Source organism: Chamaea fasciata, unplaced genomic scaffold, assembly GCF_029207755.1.
Source record: "Chamaea fasciata isolate MVZ Bird 193981 ecotype frontalis unplaced genomic scaffold, bChaFas1.0.hap1 SCAF_2, whole genome shotgun sequence".
Taxonomy (NCBI): Eukaryota; Metazoa; Chordata; class Aves; order Passeriformes; family Sylviidae; genus Chamaea; species Chamaea fasciata.
Genome location: NW_027094087.1, coordinates 84,780,567 through 84,801,133, shown reverse-complemented (window position 1 = coordinate 84,801,133; position 20,567 = coordinate 84,780,567). Strand labels below are relative to the sequence as shown.

Below are 20,567 nucleotides of genomic sequence, written 5' to 3'. Positions count from 1 at the left end.
TATGACTTAAAGAAGAAAGGAAGGGTCAGAGAGTTCTACATTTTACTCCCCCAAAATCTACTCACACACACAAAAAGGAGGTCTTCACAACAAAATGCAGTGGCAATTTCAAATGAGAAAATTGCGTTTTTAAAATAAAAAGTCCTATAAATAATTCTTCCTCTACCCTACGTCCTTTTTCCATGACTGTCTTTACCATTTGTGCTAGATTAAGTTGAATGAGTGATAACATTCCTCTCTTTCTACAAAGAGGAACAACTTCAACAGGAAGAAATTAAACATTGCCCAGTACACAGAAGCACAGCGTGCACTTCTAGAAGATGTATTTTGAAACCCGGACTGAAAAAGCAGACTTAGACCTTTATTTCCCACTTTGAAGCTCAGTGTTCTAACAAAAACAATTATTATAACAATATATATATCACCAACAATGCCACTCTATGATGCTTTAAACAAAAAAAGTGTCAGTACTTTCAGAAAACAAAAAGCACTCTTGGGAGATAGGAGTAAAGGCACCTACCACATAGAGAAACATTAGCCTTGACATCTATTTGTCCCAAACATTTCCTCACTGGCTGCTTTGGTGACACCTCACTCAGTATTCAAAATTCACTATGCTACTTAACATATCACTGTTTGCATATCTCATTCTGCATCCCTGACTTCCCCACACATTTTGATACCTTCTCCTTAAAGGCACAAGCTCCACAACCTGGCTTTCGTATGACCTAAAGTAAAAGCTTATTAGCTTTTAAGACAAACATTGCTGCTATCATCTCCAAAAGTCTCTTTTAGTATGCAGAAACCTTGAAACAAATTTAAAAGATCCCCAAACAACAATGTTTTATACAATTACTTTTCACACTACCATACCATACAACTGTAACACGCCACAGGCTGAGAAAGCAGCCCAGCCCCCAGGGAGTGCAGGAATCACCAGAGAGGAGAAAGGGGGAGCTCATATTATAAACAACATGCACGTCCTGCAATATTTGCACTGACACTGCAATATTTACAGTGGCATGAGAACTCCCAGTCAGTTGTGTCAGCAAGAAGTTAGTGTTTTTCTCTGTGTGTTTATTGTTATTACCTTAATGTTACCCAAAACAAACAAAATCCATCCTTGATCCAAGAACCTGGAGTTCGGTCAATCATTTATACAGGAGAACTACACAGACCATAGGGCAAGAGATTAAAAAGAAAAAAACAACAAAAAACTAACAAACCAAAACAGCATTTAAAAAGCTGCTCTGAAATCAAGTCCTAGAGTTTGTGAAATTTTGGGCTTTTGAAACTTAAATTACTGGAATAGGTCTGCCAGCTTAAAGTTTGATGCCAAAACAAAGAACAAGTGAATTCATCTCAATTTAACTGGCAATACATATGATGCAAGATATTCATCTCATGGTTTAAGTTTGGTTTTAAAATCACTGAAAAAAACTCTAAGTGTATTGTAGTGCAAGACTAAAAAAGTGAAGCTTTGACACATTAGGTTAAAATGCAGAGTATGACAGCCAATTTCTATGACAGTGATTTCACAGAAGTGTCATGCTTATGCTCTATGTAAGAATCCAAAATTATAGATTAACTAGCACGGAGAGAAAATTCTCTATTTTTAACCTGGGGAGAAATACAGAATGAAATTATGTTTTCTCATGTATTTGATTTATTGGAAGTTCAGCAACCACAACTTAAAAAGGAATTGCACCTCTGAAGTTGTACTTTTTGGGATTCTACTGCCTTCTAGATCTCAATTCGGAAACAAAGAATATGCAGCACTTGATTGTGACATTAGGTACAAACAAAAAAAAGTAATTAGAAAACAACTTTTTATATAATAATCTATTAACAACCAGCAAAGCATAAAAGGCTATTCCATCCAATCACAAATTCTTAATATTCTTGAGGCTTTCTCCCCCGATTTAAACACAATACACCATCAGTATAAAGAGCAGAAAGCAGCAACAGTTCTTCCACAAGGATAACACACACTGAAGCGCCCAGAAATTAGCCCAAGCTTTCTACTCAAACATCTTGAATTCAGACAGACCTTCTGCAGACCCCGAATACCTTTTCAGCCACTCTTTAGTTATTTCACCTTTGCAACAACTTATAAACAAAGCGACAGATGTTACAGAACATTCTGAGAAGATAACACTGTTAAATAGAAGTGCTATTCCTCATTAAATCATTCAAGAAATGCTTTCAGAGGGCAGAAGACAGTGCCGGGTGAAGTCAGATGCACTGCAAAGCCTGGCTGCTGTCCACTTCACAGCAGGCACATCTCAACCGAGACTGTGATGAAGTTGCTGTGGTTATCCCTTTCATTTTGGTTTAGACTAACTTTCAAGGCTGCGTTGCTCTTTATTGGTTATTTCATCAAAGCAAGGAAATGGCAAGTAAGTACGTATACCTTCATGAGATGAAAGCTTGTTTTTGCAACTGGTTTCTCAGACTCTCAACTCGGGATGAAGCAACAAGTCACCTCATTCAAATGAGGCAAAACTAATTACATTTTAAAAAACCTCCACTGATGAGTCATAAAGAGTCACCCAAATCTCTCTAAGAGCGGCTCCCAAACTGTCCAACATGGACCACAGAGAGGACAAAGTCTTCCTCAAAGTAAAATGCTGACAGTGCCCTTGTGGGTACTTTTTTGCCTATTCCAGAATTAGAAGCAGTTGCTCATCTTTTGCACTTGCACTACCTGATCTAAGAAAGTTCACAAACTTTGCAATGCAAGCCCAAAACCAGTTTTTACTGCCCTTTTACACAAAATATGTATGTCATCAATAGACAATAGGTTATTACCGATGTGCAAAGTCACTGTAAGTATTAAGTATGAGATCACTTGGGCATGCTTTATTAGGTGAACCATCCCCCATGCTACAGAGGAAGATGACTGTTTTCTGCTAAGTCCCTAACAATTTCCCCTGGAAAAACTTCTTCCCAAAGCTTAAGCTGATACCACCATGGTCCATTACCAGTCTAATACTGTAGTCAAAATACTCTGGAACAGTAAAACGCATCAAATAAACCACTCATGCCTGGGCCATTTCAGTCATCCCTGCCACATGACAGGCGACTGCTACAAGAGGGGCACAACGTAATATTTGGGGTAGGAAGCATTTCAGCTGTCACAGCATGCTCTGCCACTGCACAGATCAGCAGCCAAGAAGCCAAATTACACATTAGGAAAATGATTTCTTCCTGACCCTATAGGCAATTGAAGCCCTGAAGGCTAATTATAACAGCTATTAGTCAAACTTTAAATGTTCATGGACCAAAGAAGGAAAAGGATACATATTCATATCCGAAGATTTCAAGGCCAGAAGTCTCCTGTCCTCTTCACCTTATTCTGAGAAGTATACCTGAATTCCTCTCAACAGAAAACCTCTATCCTTTCAAGCTCCTGCAAAAAGCAAACGTAACGGATTCACGAGAATCTGTAACAATTTTAGTTACCCTTGCTACTAGGATATTACATGATTTCAGGGTCAAATTTTTTCAAATTCTAGCTTGTGTATTCTTGGTTTCCTCTTTTCAGACAGTAGGTCACTACTTTCAGAAGTTTCATTTTCTGTTTGTTTTCAATCTACAACCTTTAAAATGCAACTTCTTTGATTAAGTCACCTTTACTATGAAAAGCCCATAAAAGATATCAGAAAAAGACCATGAACCAAGACTTTCCACTTGCTGCAAAACAGCTTGTTCTACAGACAGCACTTTCCAAACTCTTTAAAAAATGGCAGAAGAAAACCCACCACCACAACCATAGCCCCCAGATCCCAAACCACAGCTTTCTGGAACACTGAAAGCACTTTATTAGCCATTCCTACCAGTAGATTCCTAAATGCTTTCCCTTGCCCTTTCCAACAACATTACAGTGCTTGACGGTAAACACCTAACATGAAAAAAATTAAACCAACAGTAGCTGAATTCACTTAAATTCCTCAAAGCTTAAGCAGCATCTTTTCACAAGTTTATACACCTAATAGACAAATCTTGCTCAAACACATCCCTATTTTGATTGTCTCTTGCCCGAGCCTTTCATATTTGGGGCTAAAACAAGAAAAATACAGACCTGTAAACCATCAAATAACAAGAAAATTTAAAAATCTCCAAAGCAAACACGAACTTAATATCAAAATCACTTTAGCCAACACCAGTCTTTAAAGAGCTGTGATTAAATTACACAAAACAGAATAAATTTGCATGTAATGTGAGAGCAGTGCATATGCCAAGGCTCTTGGTGCACAACAACAACAACAGCAAAACACCTCCATGGCTCACAGGTTATGATGAGGCCTACTCTGACTGAGATCTGATTTTTAAGGTAGCTTTGCACACTTATCTTTCCTTTAGTCACTGTTAATTTCTTCATTTTAATAGGAAAGTATATTCTGGCATATGCACTTATAAAAACACTATTCTGAAATACAACTTAGCTCTGCAACAGCTAGTCAATAGAAATGCATTGATTTATTTTTATGTTAATGATCTTTATATATTTTCTTACATGCTTGCAAGAACTATTTTCTTTCTTAAGTCTTGTCTAAACCAGTTTTCTTTCTTATAAACTGGATTTATAGAAACCTGTACCATCTAGTCTACGAATTTTCTCCCAACTCTAAAAACAGTGCCCTATCTTACCAAAGTAGGGAAAGGTCAATTATTTAAATAATTACTAATTTACATTGAATTTTTTTTTTAAAAGTCCAGTTTCTAACCCTTTGTCCTAATGACTAAGCTCACTTCAAGGTAACTATAACCACATGAGCCAATTACAATGTGCTAAATGCCACTCACTTCTGTCTATGTAGTTGTAATTGCTACATCTGTATCGCTACCGGTTAAAGTGCTAAACCTGGATAAGTTATTTTCAAAGCTTTGACTATGAATTAACTGCTTATGCACAGTCACACAATTTCAACCATCCTGAAGTGGTAAACTGAGCAGCATGGAGAATACAGGCAGGTGGATACAGAATGAAAAAACAAAATTACTATGGATGGAAAATTACATTGTAAAAAAAAAAATACCATACAGATAAGGGAAAACAGTATTATTACACTGTAATGCCAGTGACCATTTTAATCAGCTTCAGGACTACAGAAGTCCGGTGAGCCTCAAGAAACATGTCCCAGTTCAGTGTTCAACACAACAAATCTGTTTAAAAAAGGCCTGTTCTCCAAGACGGGCGAGTCAGTGTAGCTACCAGCCTGGATTTCTGCCTACATCCCAACAGGTGACTGCTCACTGGAAATGTAAAAGGTCATTCTCTTATGAGACAGAGAATGTCAGGCAAGTGACAATCACCAGCCAGCAGGCTTGCTTTCCAGCTAAATCCTCTTGCACTTACCTAGGCAATTTGCTTGTTTATTTTCCAGTACTCCACAACAAGAGGAAATTAATAATTTTTCCAACAGACCTCAGGAAGAGCCATCACAACAACAAAAAAAAATACACACAATGCAGTAAAGATCACGCACAAATGTCACACTTCAAAGTCTTTTTACAAAGAAACACATTTATTCTTTCTTCATTATTAAAACTTCTAATGACCGTCCCTCAAAAAGCCAACAGGCCAAATTTGTATTTTCTGTTTATATATTAGATTTGAAATAGAACCATTCCTAGATAAAGCACTTTAACCATAACGTGAAATGAAAAAGCAATACATTAAGCTAAATAACAAAAAGACAGAATCTTCATCAAACCCCTCACTTTGTACTACTGATTTAAAAAAATTTTCTGAGTTTACACAATGCATACTCAAGTAAGTTCATGTGCACCAACCTATGCCCAGGTTAACAGAAGCTAAACAGAGACAGAAGATCACTTGCACTGCAACACCTGAGCACACTACTGGCTATTTCACAGTGGAGGGGGAAAAGCCAAATGATTTCTACTTTACTGCACACAACAGCACAAATTGAGCATATCACCAACACCCAACTAACTCTGCATATAATCTTTCACTAACTTACTTTTGTGTCATTTCTGCCTTCAGATAAAAGACAAGCTTCTTTACCCAGCAAGGCCCTTCTCTAGCAAGAAGAGCTGTCACATTGCACTCATTCACTCCTCTCTTTTCCCCTTAGTTAAGGCTGATGCAGATTTTTAGGAATTCAGTCACCAATTCAGTTTTTAAAGCTAGCCATGAAACAGAAAATGACAGTATGATTCTGATTCAGAACACAGGCTCCAGACAGACAATGAAGCTACTGCTTCAACTGAGAAAGGAAGAAAGTAAGTCTCCACCCTGAAGCCACTGCTCACATATCTGACTCACAACATGTTTCACGCTTCAGGAGACAGTGCAAATGCTTAAAGGTTTCTTTTACAGTTAACACTGATTAGATGTGTTCTGTGATAGATACATCCTTGCAAAACACTATACAAACATATAAAGAAACAGAAAAGCTCACTGAAAGTAACATGCATTACACCTAACAATCTGCTTTATTTCCCTAACAAAATTGCATTAGATGATTTCAAAAATCACATTTTATTCATATACCTTTATTCTCAGATGCTTATTCTTCATTCAGTTTGTATTTCTGCCTTACAGAATGAGTGTTTCTATCCACTTCAACTAAAGCAATTTTCATTTCATCTATTTTTTTTATGAGTTTAAAGTAAGTTTTAAAAATTATCTGATACTGGCCAAAACGGTAGATTTCAGGTGGTAGCAATAAAGGCCATATAACTTCAGTTGGAAAAACCACCAAAATACTACTTTGAAAGCTGCCAGATGCTTTAAGTTGGTGCTTTACTTTTAAACTTTTCAAAAATTTCATTTGTTCCTCCAAAGATACTTATTTCCCGGCTCCAAAAGGCTTCTCAGGAAATAATACTCAATTCCATTCATAGGTGGGTATTAATGATAAAATTTACTTTAAAGTATTTTTTAAAATTAAATAAAATGGAGAAATAATTCTCTCAGCAGGAAAAAAGACTTCAGTGCATGCTATTTTTATGCCAAAGAGAACATTACTCCTGGCACTCATGGAAGCTTCTCAGAAATCATTTAAAGAGAGTAAAAAATTTAAAAGGAAGCCAAAGAGAAAACAAACATCTGCAAATAGCATCCATTTTTTCTGCTTTGGGCCATACAAAATGGGGCTGTCTATTCTTTTTAATGATGGCAATTTTAAAATTTCATTATGTTAAATTAAATTATACTCCTATACGTGTATTGTTATTGAACGTGTACAGACAAAATTATTTGGAACTACCCTCAAAACAAGGTAAGTTTTCCTGCAATGAGAGGGGGAAGACAACAATCCCTCCAAACTACTCTTCAGGATTTATCTCAATTTTTCACATTTTAGATCAGAAACTTTTCATTGTGGCAGTTTTACTACTCATGTAGCACTGAAAACTAATGTGCGAAAAGACAATATGCACTTAATGAAATTCTGCCCTTTTTAGCATATAGAAACATTCAATATGTAGCTTGCCAGAAACAGCAGTCACTTCATTGATTCTGGAGCCTCAGGAGAATAATGCATTAAATGACAAAAATTTCAGCTATTACCATTAACATCAGTCTCCAAACTTCTACTCTTATGAAATGAACCACTGAACAGACCCCTCCCCTTACCAAACACAGTGGAAAGACCTACCTCAGAGGTACATCCAGGATGATTAATGACCTTAATAACACCAACAGAGATCAAGCATTGTCCTCCACCCCACAGAAAGGAGGAAGGAAGATGCAATTTTCAGAGTTTCCAAAAAACCCTCCACAGAACAGGAAGGTGACAGAGCCAGGCAAATACCTCCCGACATCTCAATGTCTTGCCGGCAATGTGAATGCAATCAAGGAAGAGCCTTAGCTTATGCTCCGTGGACAGTGCCCAGTTTTCCATCCTTACTCCTACCTTGCTACCTACTACAGAGGATGCTTTCTATCATTCATCTTATGGCACAGAAACAGCAGTCTACTAAGTGAGAGTTCTGCTCTCTTCCCTGGCCTGATTTTGCCTCCCTCCCCATTTTTTCTTGGTCAGTTATCGGGGTGGAACTGCATGAACTTTTAGAACAACAAGGGTACATGAACACCACAATTGTTTAGATTTTGTTGTGCAACAGTCGCGACTCGGTCAATACCAAGTGACGGGAGAGAAGTATCATTGGGAGGCGGTAGCAGAGTATCTCCGCCCCTCCAATGCTCACTTGGCAACACTCGAGTGTCCACTGGAAACAGCTATTAAGCCGGACTACAGGTGAAAAAGAGTGGTGAGATAATGCTTGTGCAGCTACCATTTAAAGTTCATAAATACAACAATCGAAGGCCAGGAAAAGGTAAAAAAGGCCTGATGTTAAAGCCATAGTGTTAATGATGTGGCAGTAACACTACTTATTGATTGCTGAGCACAGCAGTCTGTTGACTTGCCACGAGGGAACACAGAGCAGCAGGAAAAAGCTGGTTGCAAGGTCTGATAAAACCAGAGGAGAAAAGGGTGGAGAAGAACGAGTGAAAGTTTTGAAAGAAGATAAAATACAGAGCAAAAACAATGAAAAAAAAAAATAGGCTGAAAATTTTCAGTTTGGGGGAACACTCCAAAAACATCAATAAAAAATTAAAGGGGCAAGTAGGCTTAGGGAAATCAAACGCTTGCAGAAATGCAATTTAGCTACCTACAGTATCTTGGAAGCAGTTACCCCTCAGAAGTAAATAATCTCTTCTGGTCAGACTCTTTTACAAACAGCTGTGACAATCTAAGTTGATCATGATGGTGCAACACAGATCATGATTTCACCCAATAACTCCAAACCCTTAGGCTTAGTGACAGAATATGTTATGGAGAGACATCTAATTCTATTTTGAAGATTGCAACAGCCACTCACCACTAAGTTGCCTCCTAAGACAAGCCTTCACTCAAAAATACCTCTCATTTCTACTTTGACATGCCAAGTACTCAGTCTCAACCTAAACAGGCACACCTTTGCTAAATTCAACAATAGAGGGTTGGGTTTTTTTCACAAAACGGGTATTTTTAAAGCACAGTTAACTAAATAACGCTAAATAAATAAATATTTTATTCAATCTCTGAGATCTTCAGTCTAGTCTTTTGCCCTAGAGAAATTTCATTTAATCAAAGGAAGAATTCACTGCACTCATCAAGTACTGAAACTCTGATCAAATTTTCCCTGATGAACTGGAAGTTCATTTCAGTCTTCTCTCCATCAGATAATGACATTCAGTAGTACTGATAGGCAGAGTGACTTCACCTGTGAAGATTGAGACCGTCAATGACAACCATCTCTCCTTCAGCATCAAATGTAGCCACGTTTCTCCCAAAACACGGAATTTATTAATCTTTTGAATATTTTGGAAGATACGGGTCAGCCAAAGCTATTTGGGCACATCACGACCTAGTTAAGCTACACAAAAGGCAACGGACAAGGTATATGATAATATAAAACTAGCTGTACAAAAGTTACACACACACACGCCTTCCTTACCTTCTCATACTTAGGAGAGACAACTTAGAGGGCAAGAGTAGCCTCAGTGCTTCCTAGTACACACTAAACAATGGTAATTTCTGGTGCCTCTAAACTGCCTGTTGCTGACTCCACAGATTGAAGTTCCACACAGGTTCAGAATACCAAAACAAACACACATGAAGGAAATGGTTTCTAGTAAGGACCAAGTACTACTCCATGTCCTCCACTGCAAGAAAGGAATAGTCAAAAACTTTGCAACATTAACTATCCAAATGTCTCAGTATTTCCTCAGATATATTAGCTGCACAGATTAAGTATTACTTTAATACATCTTGTATATTAACACGTAAACCACAATTGAATGTATCATTATAAAGCCAGCAGCTGGCAAAAATGAAAGCTAATAGCTGCATTATGCTTCACATGAAAGATGGGACACAAATATTCCCTTTTGAAACAAATTTTTCAGAACAAAGAACAAAAGCATGGGGCCAAATAAAGCCTGTGTGACCCACAATTACAAAAATAAGGAATGGTTGAAAAGGTCTTGTTTTTATCTGTGATCACACTTTTTTAGTGATGCAGCAACCACTGAAGCTTCCTGGTACAACTACAACTTTGCTTCTACCAAAATTATGTCTAAATTATGATTACCATAGCACTGACTTCACCACAGAGTTACATGAAAAGTCAGACTTCTGTACTACAGATATTCCCATCAGCTGCAATAAAACTATGGCAAGCTCCAACTAAGTTTTCAGATCACAGAGAAGACACAAAATATTGAGGCAGGGAAACTGAGGGTGGAACGGACCTTAAGACTGTCATTCAGCTCAACCTTCTGCAGAAGTACAGCAAATGCTGAATTTGGATGATGTTGCTTTAGGTTGTCATTTAGTTGGGCCTTGAAAACCTCCAGAGTGAGAGATTCCACAACCTCTCTAGAGAACCTGTTCCAATGCCCGACCATCCTCATGGTGAGACACAGACTCATTATGTCAAGGCAGATGATCATAGCCATCCTGACCAGAAGACTGTGACGGATGGGGGAGTCAGTGATCCACGCAGGAGCCGAGCAGACCCACGCCTGTGCTGGGCTGCGTGTCTGGGCTGGCCCTCAGGCCCGTGCTGCACGTACTCCGTGGCTGCAGGGCGAGCCCAGCCAGCCCTCTGAAGCAGAGAAGCTGCAGCCAACTCCACCAGCCATTATGCCACCTGGGTGGCCTTGCTTTATCTGAAAGTGCAGATGGAAGTTCCCATGTGAGCATCCCTTCTACCTGACAGCAAAAATTATCAATAGAGTTGTCTTCTTGCAAGGAAATCCAGCAGAGCAACATGGGGTAACTTTTCTATGGATGGCGTCTGCACGTGGACTCTTCAAAGATCTGTTTGGGGCTGAACAATTCAGGGTTCTCAGCATCAAAAGAGATCCAAGATTATCTATACTATTTTCTCTTTATACAGTTAGCTTTAATAAATAGAATTTTCAACACTATTTTCTAGTGTCCAAGTACCTCTCTTACTCAGATCATCACAGAGCAGCATCGCATGGCACAAAACAAACTTTCCCTGTTTCACTTTATGGCCACTGTCTCAGGCTCCAGCCATGCATCTCTGTGAGGAGTCAGGCTCCATTTTCATCCACGAACTACTTTGATATTGGCATGCTGCCACAAGATGTCTCAGCTTCCATTCATAGGTCATGCACATATTGACCATTCTTGCAGACTTCCAGTGGGACGGCAGAGAACAAAACTGGACACGGTGGTTTAGGTGTGGTCTATTAAGTGCTGAGTAAACAGGAATAATCACTTTGTTCAGCCCAGTGGCTACACTCCTGTATGTTGCCAGGGTACATTGCTGACTCATGTATAGCATTTCCAGGTTGTATTCCCTGCAGGTGGTTATTATGTCCCATATAAAGGGCTTTCTATTTGTCCTTTTTGGATTTCATGAAGGTCCAGTAAGCTCAGTGTTCTGTCCTGCTTAGATTTCTCCAAAATGCAGACTTGCCCATGAGCATTGGTACATTCCAACTCCAGATCAGTGACAAAGATATAAAGCAGGACAGGTCCCAGAATAGAACCAGGAAGAGCTTCTTGTAGCCAGCCTCTGAGGCAGGGTATGAACCAGCGCCGGGAGTAAACCAAAACCATACACCTTGCAGTTTACCTAGTTGCCTGGATAGTTTTTATTATTATCTACAAATTCCACCTGCAAATATTTGTACAGTATTTTGGTGTAAATCACTGATTCACTCAGACTTCTTCTGTGTTTCTAGATGATTTCATTTTTTTTACAAGCTTCCGATAACTAGTCTTTAAATTCATTAGGAAATGTTACAAACTACTTAAATTAGTACCATGCTTGTCTACAACTTTGTCGCCTATCGTCACTCCCTCAAATGGTGATTTAATCTGTTTAACATCATGTTAGCTGTGCTTTCTCACTTAAACGACTTTAGAAAACCAAACCCTATAACCATGGGATTTTTCTAGTTTAAGTAACTTCAAAAAGTTCATGTACATCCTATTACACCGAATACAGACCGAGCACAGATCCAGGCGTTCAACTGAAAAAAACTCCTCAGGTAATGCTTAAGACATTGCAAAGACAAACTGCTTTATGAAGAACAGGTAATGGATCCATTTATAAAATAACTAAGCATGTTGCATTAGAGTCAGCCGAACCGTTCCATTACATAACATTTTGTAGCTTCATAGAGTACACAGACAGAAGGACCTGTTATGTGTGTAGTTTCATTTCCTGTACAGTTCCTTCCACTACATTTCACTCAGATATCTCTAAAACCAGTTTGATAAGGACAGCAAAACTCCTGTTCTCAGATGGTTCTCTGCTGCTAGCTATGCCAGGCAGTAGGAGGAGAAGTATTAAAAATGCATCTATGATAGTATTAAAGAGAAGATTAATCTGGTAATTGTAGCAGAAAAATCTCAAACTAGTGAAACACCTCAATTTTTTCCTACTTTTCAGAGACTGGAATTGCATGGCAATCCTTCAGCTCTTTGCTATTTCCCCATTACATCCAAGGTTTTCAAAAAGAGAGAGGTTTAGTCCTTTTAATATTCCAAAGCAAAAGTTATCCAAGGCTGCTTATGAGAAAATGTTAAAACCATATTTCAAGAATTCTAAATGCAAATGCTCCATCACATCTTTGCTGCAGCCAGTAAATCACTAATTATTGCATAAGGACAGTTGAGAAAACAGAAATACACAACAATCCTGGATCCCATTAAAATTTTAACTGCTGCCTCTAACAAATCCATACCTGACACAAGTTTATTCTTTGCTTGTATTTATGACTGGAAAGATAGTCTGGAAGTATTCAGCTCTAATGGTCACTGGTTCCTTTGGTTTCTCCCTACGCAAGAAGAAATTCTGCATCCTCGGTATAATTAAAAATGCTGAAATACTAACACAAAATTTTTGAAAAACAGGAATTATTTTAAAAATAACTTTAGTTCAAACTCAAGTTTGCTAATTCCCACAATGTGAATGGATCAAACCAGTTGCTTCCACAGTAAGGACTCGTGCTCAACTTTTGGAGCTACAGGATAATGCGGGCTGGAAGTGACCTGGGAGACTCCACCCCAGTCACCTGAACAGAGAGTAGTTAGCAGAGGCTGCTCAAGGTATTGCTCAGTCCACTTCCAAGTACCCCCCACTTACTACTGTGAAGAGTAGAAATTTAATTCACTGCTGTCTTTTAGAGGATAAAAAAGGCACTTTCTCGAGCTCCTGTTATACCCAGGTAGGTTCATGCTGTAGACTGACAAAGTCAGGGGCACTACACCGGACAGAAAGGTACGAGCAAGAGAAGTAAGAGATCATTATAGACTTCTATTCTTGCCGAACCCACAAACACAGGAACAAACCAAACTGGTTCTAGCCTGTGCATCAGTCACATAACTTTTACTGCTCATTATGCATGAACCACAGCATCCACCATTCACTGTCAGACTCCCAGGTTATTTACCAAGTTTATTGTTTGAAAAGATTCTTTGAACTTACAGACTCAGTAAATCACACTGTGGAACCATAAAACGTATCACTTTATTTCAAAGCCTACCCAGTTTTACGCTGCTTAAAGTGACTCACAGTAAGTGTCCAAGCAAACAGCTGAAAATTTTAACATGCACAAATACATCCAAATGACTCAGAGCAATCCATATTGCCATCATTCACAAAAAAATCACAACTGAGAGCTTTAAATAATGCAAAGCCTATCAAATTCCGCGCACTCTGGTGGAATTTCAACATATTAGGCACTACACAAATCTATAGCAAATTCCTTCAAGAGATGACAAACCAAGGCCCTGAACCGAGCACACCATCCTTCAATGGACCACTACAGGTGAGCAGATCCCCATCTGCTTCACACGTGCAATATAACTGGACACCAGTGAGGGAGAAAAGAGGTGCAGTGAAGGAATAGCACTCACTTTGAGATTACATTGAAGGTCATGGAGAATACGGGGTCTCAACTTCTTGCCCACTACAGTAAAATTTTTCCCTTTTTTTAGTCCAAAGATTTCACAAGCAAGTAAGAGACTATTCAATCCAAGCACATGGTCAATATTTTTCAATCACAAGTGCAAAGACACAATGCAAATCTAATCAGCTGTTCCACATTTAAGTTTCAAAACCACAGTGAGATAGCATGGTCAATTTTTATCCACAATGTTTTTTCACACTCTTCATGATTCTGATGTGCTACTTCAACTGCTGGAGTGTTTTCAGTTTGATTGAGGTCATTCTCTCTGAATCACACTTTGATTTGAGCAGGGTCAAAACACCAGCATAAAAGTAAACACTGGCATGCCGTAGATTAGTTCTGACAGCAGGATGTGACAAACAAGCAGTATATGTGAAGAGGCTTTTCATAATATTAAACATACAAGCTTTCTCTCAGTCATCTCCCAATATTAATCCAGTTTTGATACTCCTGTGAAGGATCCTGGTTTGCTACTTTAAAAATCAGTAAAAAAAAAGGAAAAGTTATTTGTTTGCGATTAGAAAGAGTGATAAAACGGAAACAGAATTCCAACATATCACTGCACTGCTCTGATGACAATATCCCACCTAGACTCAGTAACTAACTTAGTTTCTAGGAAGCTAGAAGAGATCACATCAAGCATTAGGAAAAAAAAAAAAAAGTCCTATTTTCACTGGTCTATCTGGTATCATAATGTAGATGTCTAAATAGATTTTTTTTTTCCCAGATCCAGCACTAAGAGGTAACTTTCACAATTACAGTCAGCGACTGAACATAGTCTAAATATCAACCTTGCTCTACCTGTACCTATCTTGTGAGCAGATGGGGAGGTAAGAGAACTACCTTTCAGTCAGCTGGCCAGATAAAAGGGGACTTAAAAAAATGAGTTGTATAAAGCGAAGATTTTCTAAAAATATATAAATGCATATAAATAAGGGAATCAACACAAACCAGTTCAGGCAAAAAAAGCATCCTCATGTCAGACATTAATCTTCCAAAACATTTAACTCACCATGGAGTTATGGCATTACTATGGTTTCCAGCAACCTAAAACCAAAAAGGCTACTTTGTATGTTTTGTGTCCTTCCCCTAAAAAACATCACAAAACAAATCAAACCCCAAAACAAAACGAAAAACCCACCAAACAAAAAGCACACCAATATAAACTGATAACTGTCCTCAATCTATGTGGCAATACAGAATGTGATAATTACATTAGGAAAGGATAAGCCTTACAAAAATCCTGAAAATCATAGACGTTTGCCAAAGAAAGTCTAAAGTCATTTTTGCCCCTCCTAAATAGCAAGAGGCTCTTTGAGACTGAAATTTTTTCTTGCCATGTCATTCTTTTGCAATAGTTCACAGACTCCCTAAGTGAAAAAAAATTAAACATAAAATTTTACAACCTTCTCAGTCTTACTTATTCCTCAGCAATACATGGACACCCATGAGGACCCAGTGAGGCACAAAAAAGGAAAAGTCACATATCAGTGTTTAGTCTGAAATGGATGTTACTGGTTCTCTGGCTGGTTAATAGAGTTTTCTCTACTCTGCTATCTGTTCAGATAGCAGATAATTTCCACAAGTTCTATTTCTCTAGCACAGGGAAAGTGTACAGCAATGTCACAGCTCCTCAAGACTTCGATTTACAGCTAGAACACGCAAACAATTTCAGTTTTGCTTCTTGCCTTTAGGCAAAGATGTTCATGTTACATTTCCCCCCCTCAAACTCCTTAACTCAGATTGGGTACTGGAAATAGTCATGTCTATCTAGAATACCCCAGCATCAAGCTTCTTTCTACTTGTGACAGCTCCATCCATAAAGAACTGCTTGCTGGTCCCTCTCCACATGAAGCCAGCATAATCTTCTCTCCATCAGCTCCATCATTCCCCTAGTTTCTCCTCATATATGTGCAAGGTAAGAGGAAAAGACTGTCCTCCACATTCCTTTTCACTCTCTTTTGTCATGTTCTGATCTATTCTTCTCACACTATTCACCTTGTACTTGCTTCTATCAAGTTTTTTCTGTAGTAACTTCTCTGGAGAACATACTGCACTGTGTCTTACTATAGCCACCTTCAACTTGGCAGCGCTCAGGAGCAACAATGCACAACCTCAGCCCTAATCCCTCTCCACAGCTTCCTTCCTGCAGCTGTAATGAAAAATGTATGCCCACATTTGGGAGATGGAAAGGATATTCCTAGCTACTTCCCTGCTTCCTGACTATTATTTTTAACCTGTGTCTTACTACGTTTAACTTGACACAACCTGGTAAAAGCTACTGCACTTAAGGACAGAGCCTGAACACCTTCCCCTCCTTTCTTCTCAACTACTGCTTCATTTTGAGCTCCCACCTTGGTCTAAAGGCCCAGTGTCCAAAGTGGTCCTTCCCCTCCTGGGCTCAGTCACTACCTCTTGCAGACTGGTACTTACATTGTAGCTTAAGATCAGTGGGTCTAGATCTCCTAAGTCCCTTTAATCTTTGTCTTGCCTTGAAACTATTGTTTGGTTTATGTTTTGTTTTGAAACCAGGGTTTAAACAGTCATTGCACTCAGCAAACGGAACACTGCAAGACAACACTTTCCAACATGTGATCCACAAATGCGGATTGCCAGTGAATTCTGCTCAGGAGTCCATAAACAATGAATAACTGAGAAAAAAACCAAAAAAACACCAAAGAAACACTTACTAGTGACCTTAGCTTACCACTCTTAGACTACTCTAAGCAGCAGAACACTTGGCAAGAAAAGCAAATGTCAGATATCTGAAGACTAAAAGAAATCTATGTTCTATTTGAGAAACAAATTCACCTTTTGACAATGACAGATGCGTTGCTGGGATAAGTTTTAAGCAATAGACTGTATAAACAGAAATAAAAATTCTCAGTACAAACTATTCCATTTTCTCGAAGGGCTTCAATTGTATCTCTTCAAACTCTGTGAATCTAAAACTGCCTTTGTTTATTTAGGAATGCCAAGAAAGTCACTAGAGAAAAAAAATCCCACTATCTTCTTCACAAATTAATCAAAACAGACCGTGGCCTCAGCTGTCGCAACTTTTAGGGTATGAATCAATTCCATCATACCAGTAAGTGACATCACTGACAAAGCTTATAAACACATATACCTTTTTACCTGTGAAGGAATGCAGTCACAATCAGAATTAAAAATAGAAATTTCTCAAGCATTTGAACTCTTTTAGTACCTCAAGACACTATAGGCCACACTAACAAACTTACACGGTCTTATCTCTCTAAGGATATGAGACCATACTCATACTGTTGTCTAAACGTTTATGTTCCCTGTAGACAAAGTCAAGTGAACAAGAGTGGCTGTGCAACAACTGATTTGCATTTTTAATCACCTTAATATCAACGTCCTCATATTTGGAAAAAGAAGCCAATAGGAAGTGACTGAAATTGAGCCCTTCTTTAGAAAGGCGTATCTACATTTTTTTTTATACATGCATTATTAGGACGTATTTCTTCCCTCAAGTCTGGTCTAGGCGCACGACTAGCACCTCCTTGCTAAGCTCCTATTCCATATCCTTTTTACTCTTACTCAGTTTCTTCCTGTCAAACCTCAACCTCCTCCCTCCTCCAGTGCAGCAACTTGCCTGGAAAGCAAATTCTCCTGTTCAGCCAAAGTAAATCTGTTTCACCTACTTTAGTAATACATTACATTTACCTGCTGCTCTTTCATGCTGCCACACAGCCATGCTTTCAAGTAGACTACGACTCTGCACCTTGGAAATGCTTGAAGGCTGTTCTCAGCAATGCTACAGATTATGCTTAGGTGTTTCGCTCGGGGCTTTTTTTCCTTGCTAAACCACAATGAAAAGACTTCATGCCAAAATCACAGACACTGCAAGTTAGGGAAAGTCAGACAGGGACTTTTTAAAGTTTGGAGAAAACGCCATCAACCCCGCAAAAGCTCCGGACACCTGTCAAAAGTCTGGGGAGGAAAAGGGGTATCCCACTGTCACTTGGTGAAGAATCAAAATCCAATCCATGCAAAAGCGTGCATTTCTGCCCTTTCTCATGCAGCTTTGCCAGTCTGTTTGGCTTGGCGGCGTCTCCTGCTGGAACCCTGCCGCAGGGAAACCAGCTCAACGCGAGAAAGCCTCCTATTTTATTTATTTCTTTATTTCCCTTTCCCCTATTTAAAGGGCAACTCCAGCTGCATCCCCATCCCCACCGCTGTCAGGGAGAAGAAACCCCCGCGAAACGTCAGCGACACACACAGGGACACAGACACACACCCGCACTCGGGCAGCCGCGCTGGCGGGTGGCAGCGCCGCGACACCCCGCACGCCCAGGGCAGCGGGAGCCGGCGGGATGCGGGAGCCGGCGGGATGCGGGACAAGGGACGGCGACCCCGGGGAGCCTCCCCAGCCGCCCCCCCACCCCGCCGCCGGGGAGCGGGAGCGGGCCGCGGTTGCCAACGGCCCCACGGCCAGCGGAGGAAGAAGAGGAGGAGCGGGGGGAAGGAGGACAAGAAAGGGAAGGGAAATCTGGGTCTCACCTTCCTTCTCGGCCCGGGCCGTGTGGAGGAGCAGCGCCAGCGCGAAGCGCAGCGCCGCGCCTCGCCAGGCGGCCGCCCAGCCGCCGGCGCGGGGGAAGGGGCAGCCGCCGGGGGAGCAGCGGGGGCAGCGGGGGGAGCAGCGGGGGCAGCCGGGCGCCGCCGTCATCGCGCTGCTGCTGCCGCCGCCGCCGCGCGTCCGCCGAGTGTCCGCGTCTGTCTCCGGCCGGGCCGCGGCGCGCGCGCGGAGGAGCTCGGGGAGGGGCGGGGCGGACACCCCCGCGAGCGCGCGCTGCGGCTCCTGACGCGCGTGTCACGGGCCGCCACGCCCCCCGGCGAGGCCACGCCCCGACCCGGCGTGGAGGGCGGAGAAGCGGTGCCATTTTAAGTGCGGGCAGGGCGCGTCTTCGCTCACCCCGCCTGCTCTGGCCACAGGGTTGCGGAAGAGGACGCATTGGTTTAATTTTTTATTATTATTATTATTATTATTATTATTTTCCTATTTTTTTCACTTTTTAAAATGCGGTTTTAGATCTTCTGGGAGCGCCGGCTGTTCGCGATGGGGTCACTCTGCCTCTCTATCGCTCTCTTGTCCCGGTGTCTGGGCGGGCCGGGGGACGCTGTTGTTTCCCGGCCGCGGCTGTCGGGGCTTCTCCCAGCCGCGTCCAAGATGGCGGCGGGCGAGGGTGCAGGTCGTTCTGTGCGCGGCGCCTCGCGGCCTCGCTGGAGTCATGGGGGCGTTTCTCTCCAGTGTTCCTGTCTTTTTCTCGTGTCTTACCTTCCCAGTTGGAGGCCCGGAGTGTTGTGCAGCAGGGGTGTCGATAGCTTCACCCTGGGGGAGTCTCCCCACCTCAGCTTCTGGGCCGGGCCGATCGTCTCGGCCGCAGCAGCAGCGGAGGACTGGGAGGTTTTGCATGCCTCAGGCGCGGTGAGACCCTGCCACTCTTGAGGGGAGACGTGTCACTGTCAGTTTAGGTGACTGGCGTGGCCGTAAGGCCTTTACAGGAACGCATAAAGTGAATTTGCAGTGGGGGAGAAGGCACATTGTTACACATCTGAGATTGGTGTCTGCCAAGTGGAAATGGGTCCGTGGAACCAGTGCTGATAGAAGCTGTGATACCAGGTGTGCCACGTGGCAATGCACCCAGTAAGAGATGTGACCTGGGTGTCATCTGTCCAGGACTGATAGTCTCAAAGTCACCTTGGATAAAGTGTTGGAAGCAAAATTATGTAGTAGTCTGTTCACTGAAAAGCTGCCTTAGCTTTTTAGAATACAAACCTGTATGCACCCACGTGCCGTTCTCAACTGCTCTTTTCACCACCTGATCAACACATCACACTGGGTTTGAAGTGGTTGAACACATCACTGAGTTTCATCTGTCACAACAGCATAACAGATCTTGGTAGTGTAATAGAGCCAGAGTCTCTAAGGGACTGACTAACAGCCTGACTAAAAATAGTAACGTTTGTAACGGCTCTTACACAGTTGTAACGTACACTGTTCTTTATTGTTAGAACTCCCTAAAGGCACCTTGAAAGTCTGGATGTGGTTGTTTGGTTGAACTACAACCACAGCATCAACTAGGTTTATTTCCAAGGGAGAGATAGAATGTTAGAAATATGGGTTGAACCCTTTCCCGGTAATAGTGATCATTTCCAGAAGACATGTGAGGAGGAACCAAAGGCTTCTGTGTAATTACTAATCTTTCAAAGTTGCATAGTCTTTTGACTACTGCATTGAAAATGGGTTCGTACAAATCAGTGATTTATGAGCATGAGTCTCTGTTCGTATTTCTCAGAACCATCCAAACCACAGTAAATATAAAGCTTGATCACCACTGTGAGCAGAAGCCCATATGTTGAGTTCTGTGGGGATTATGTATGTACATCAAAGAGCACAATCAAACCTAAGAACTCAGAAAGATAAAAAGCAGTGATGCTTTCTTATTACAGTGGACCCTGTAGGATTTTGATTTTACCTTCTTAACTGGGCTTCTACTGTACACGCTTTACTCTTCTGGAAAAAAAGTCAGCTATTTCTCGTATTTCAAATTCACTATTGCACAACTGA

At 40.9% G+C, this 20,567-nt stretch overlaps 1 protein-coding gene across 1 annotated transcript in view; it reads right to left on the bottom strand.

Annotated features, from left to right (window-relative positions):
- TMEM131 (transmembrane protein 131) overlaps positions 1-18,529 on the bottom strand; it is a 93,695-nt gene extending 75,166 nt beyond the window's left edge. The window contains 1 exon segment of the mRNA XM_066176549.1: positions 18,500-18,529. The gene's annotated coding sequence lies outside the window, so the exon portion shown is untranslated.
- Between the last annotated feature and the right edge of the window lie 2,038 nt (positions 18,530-20,567).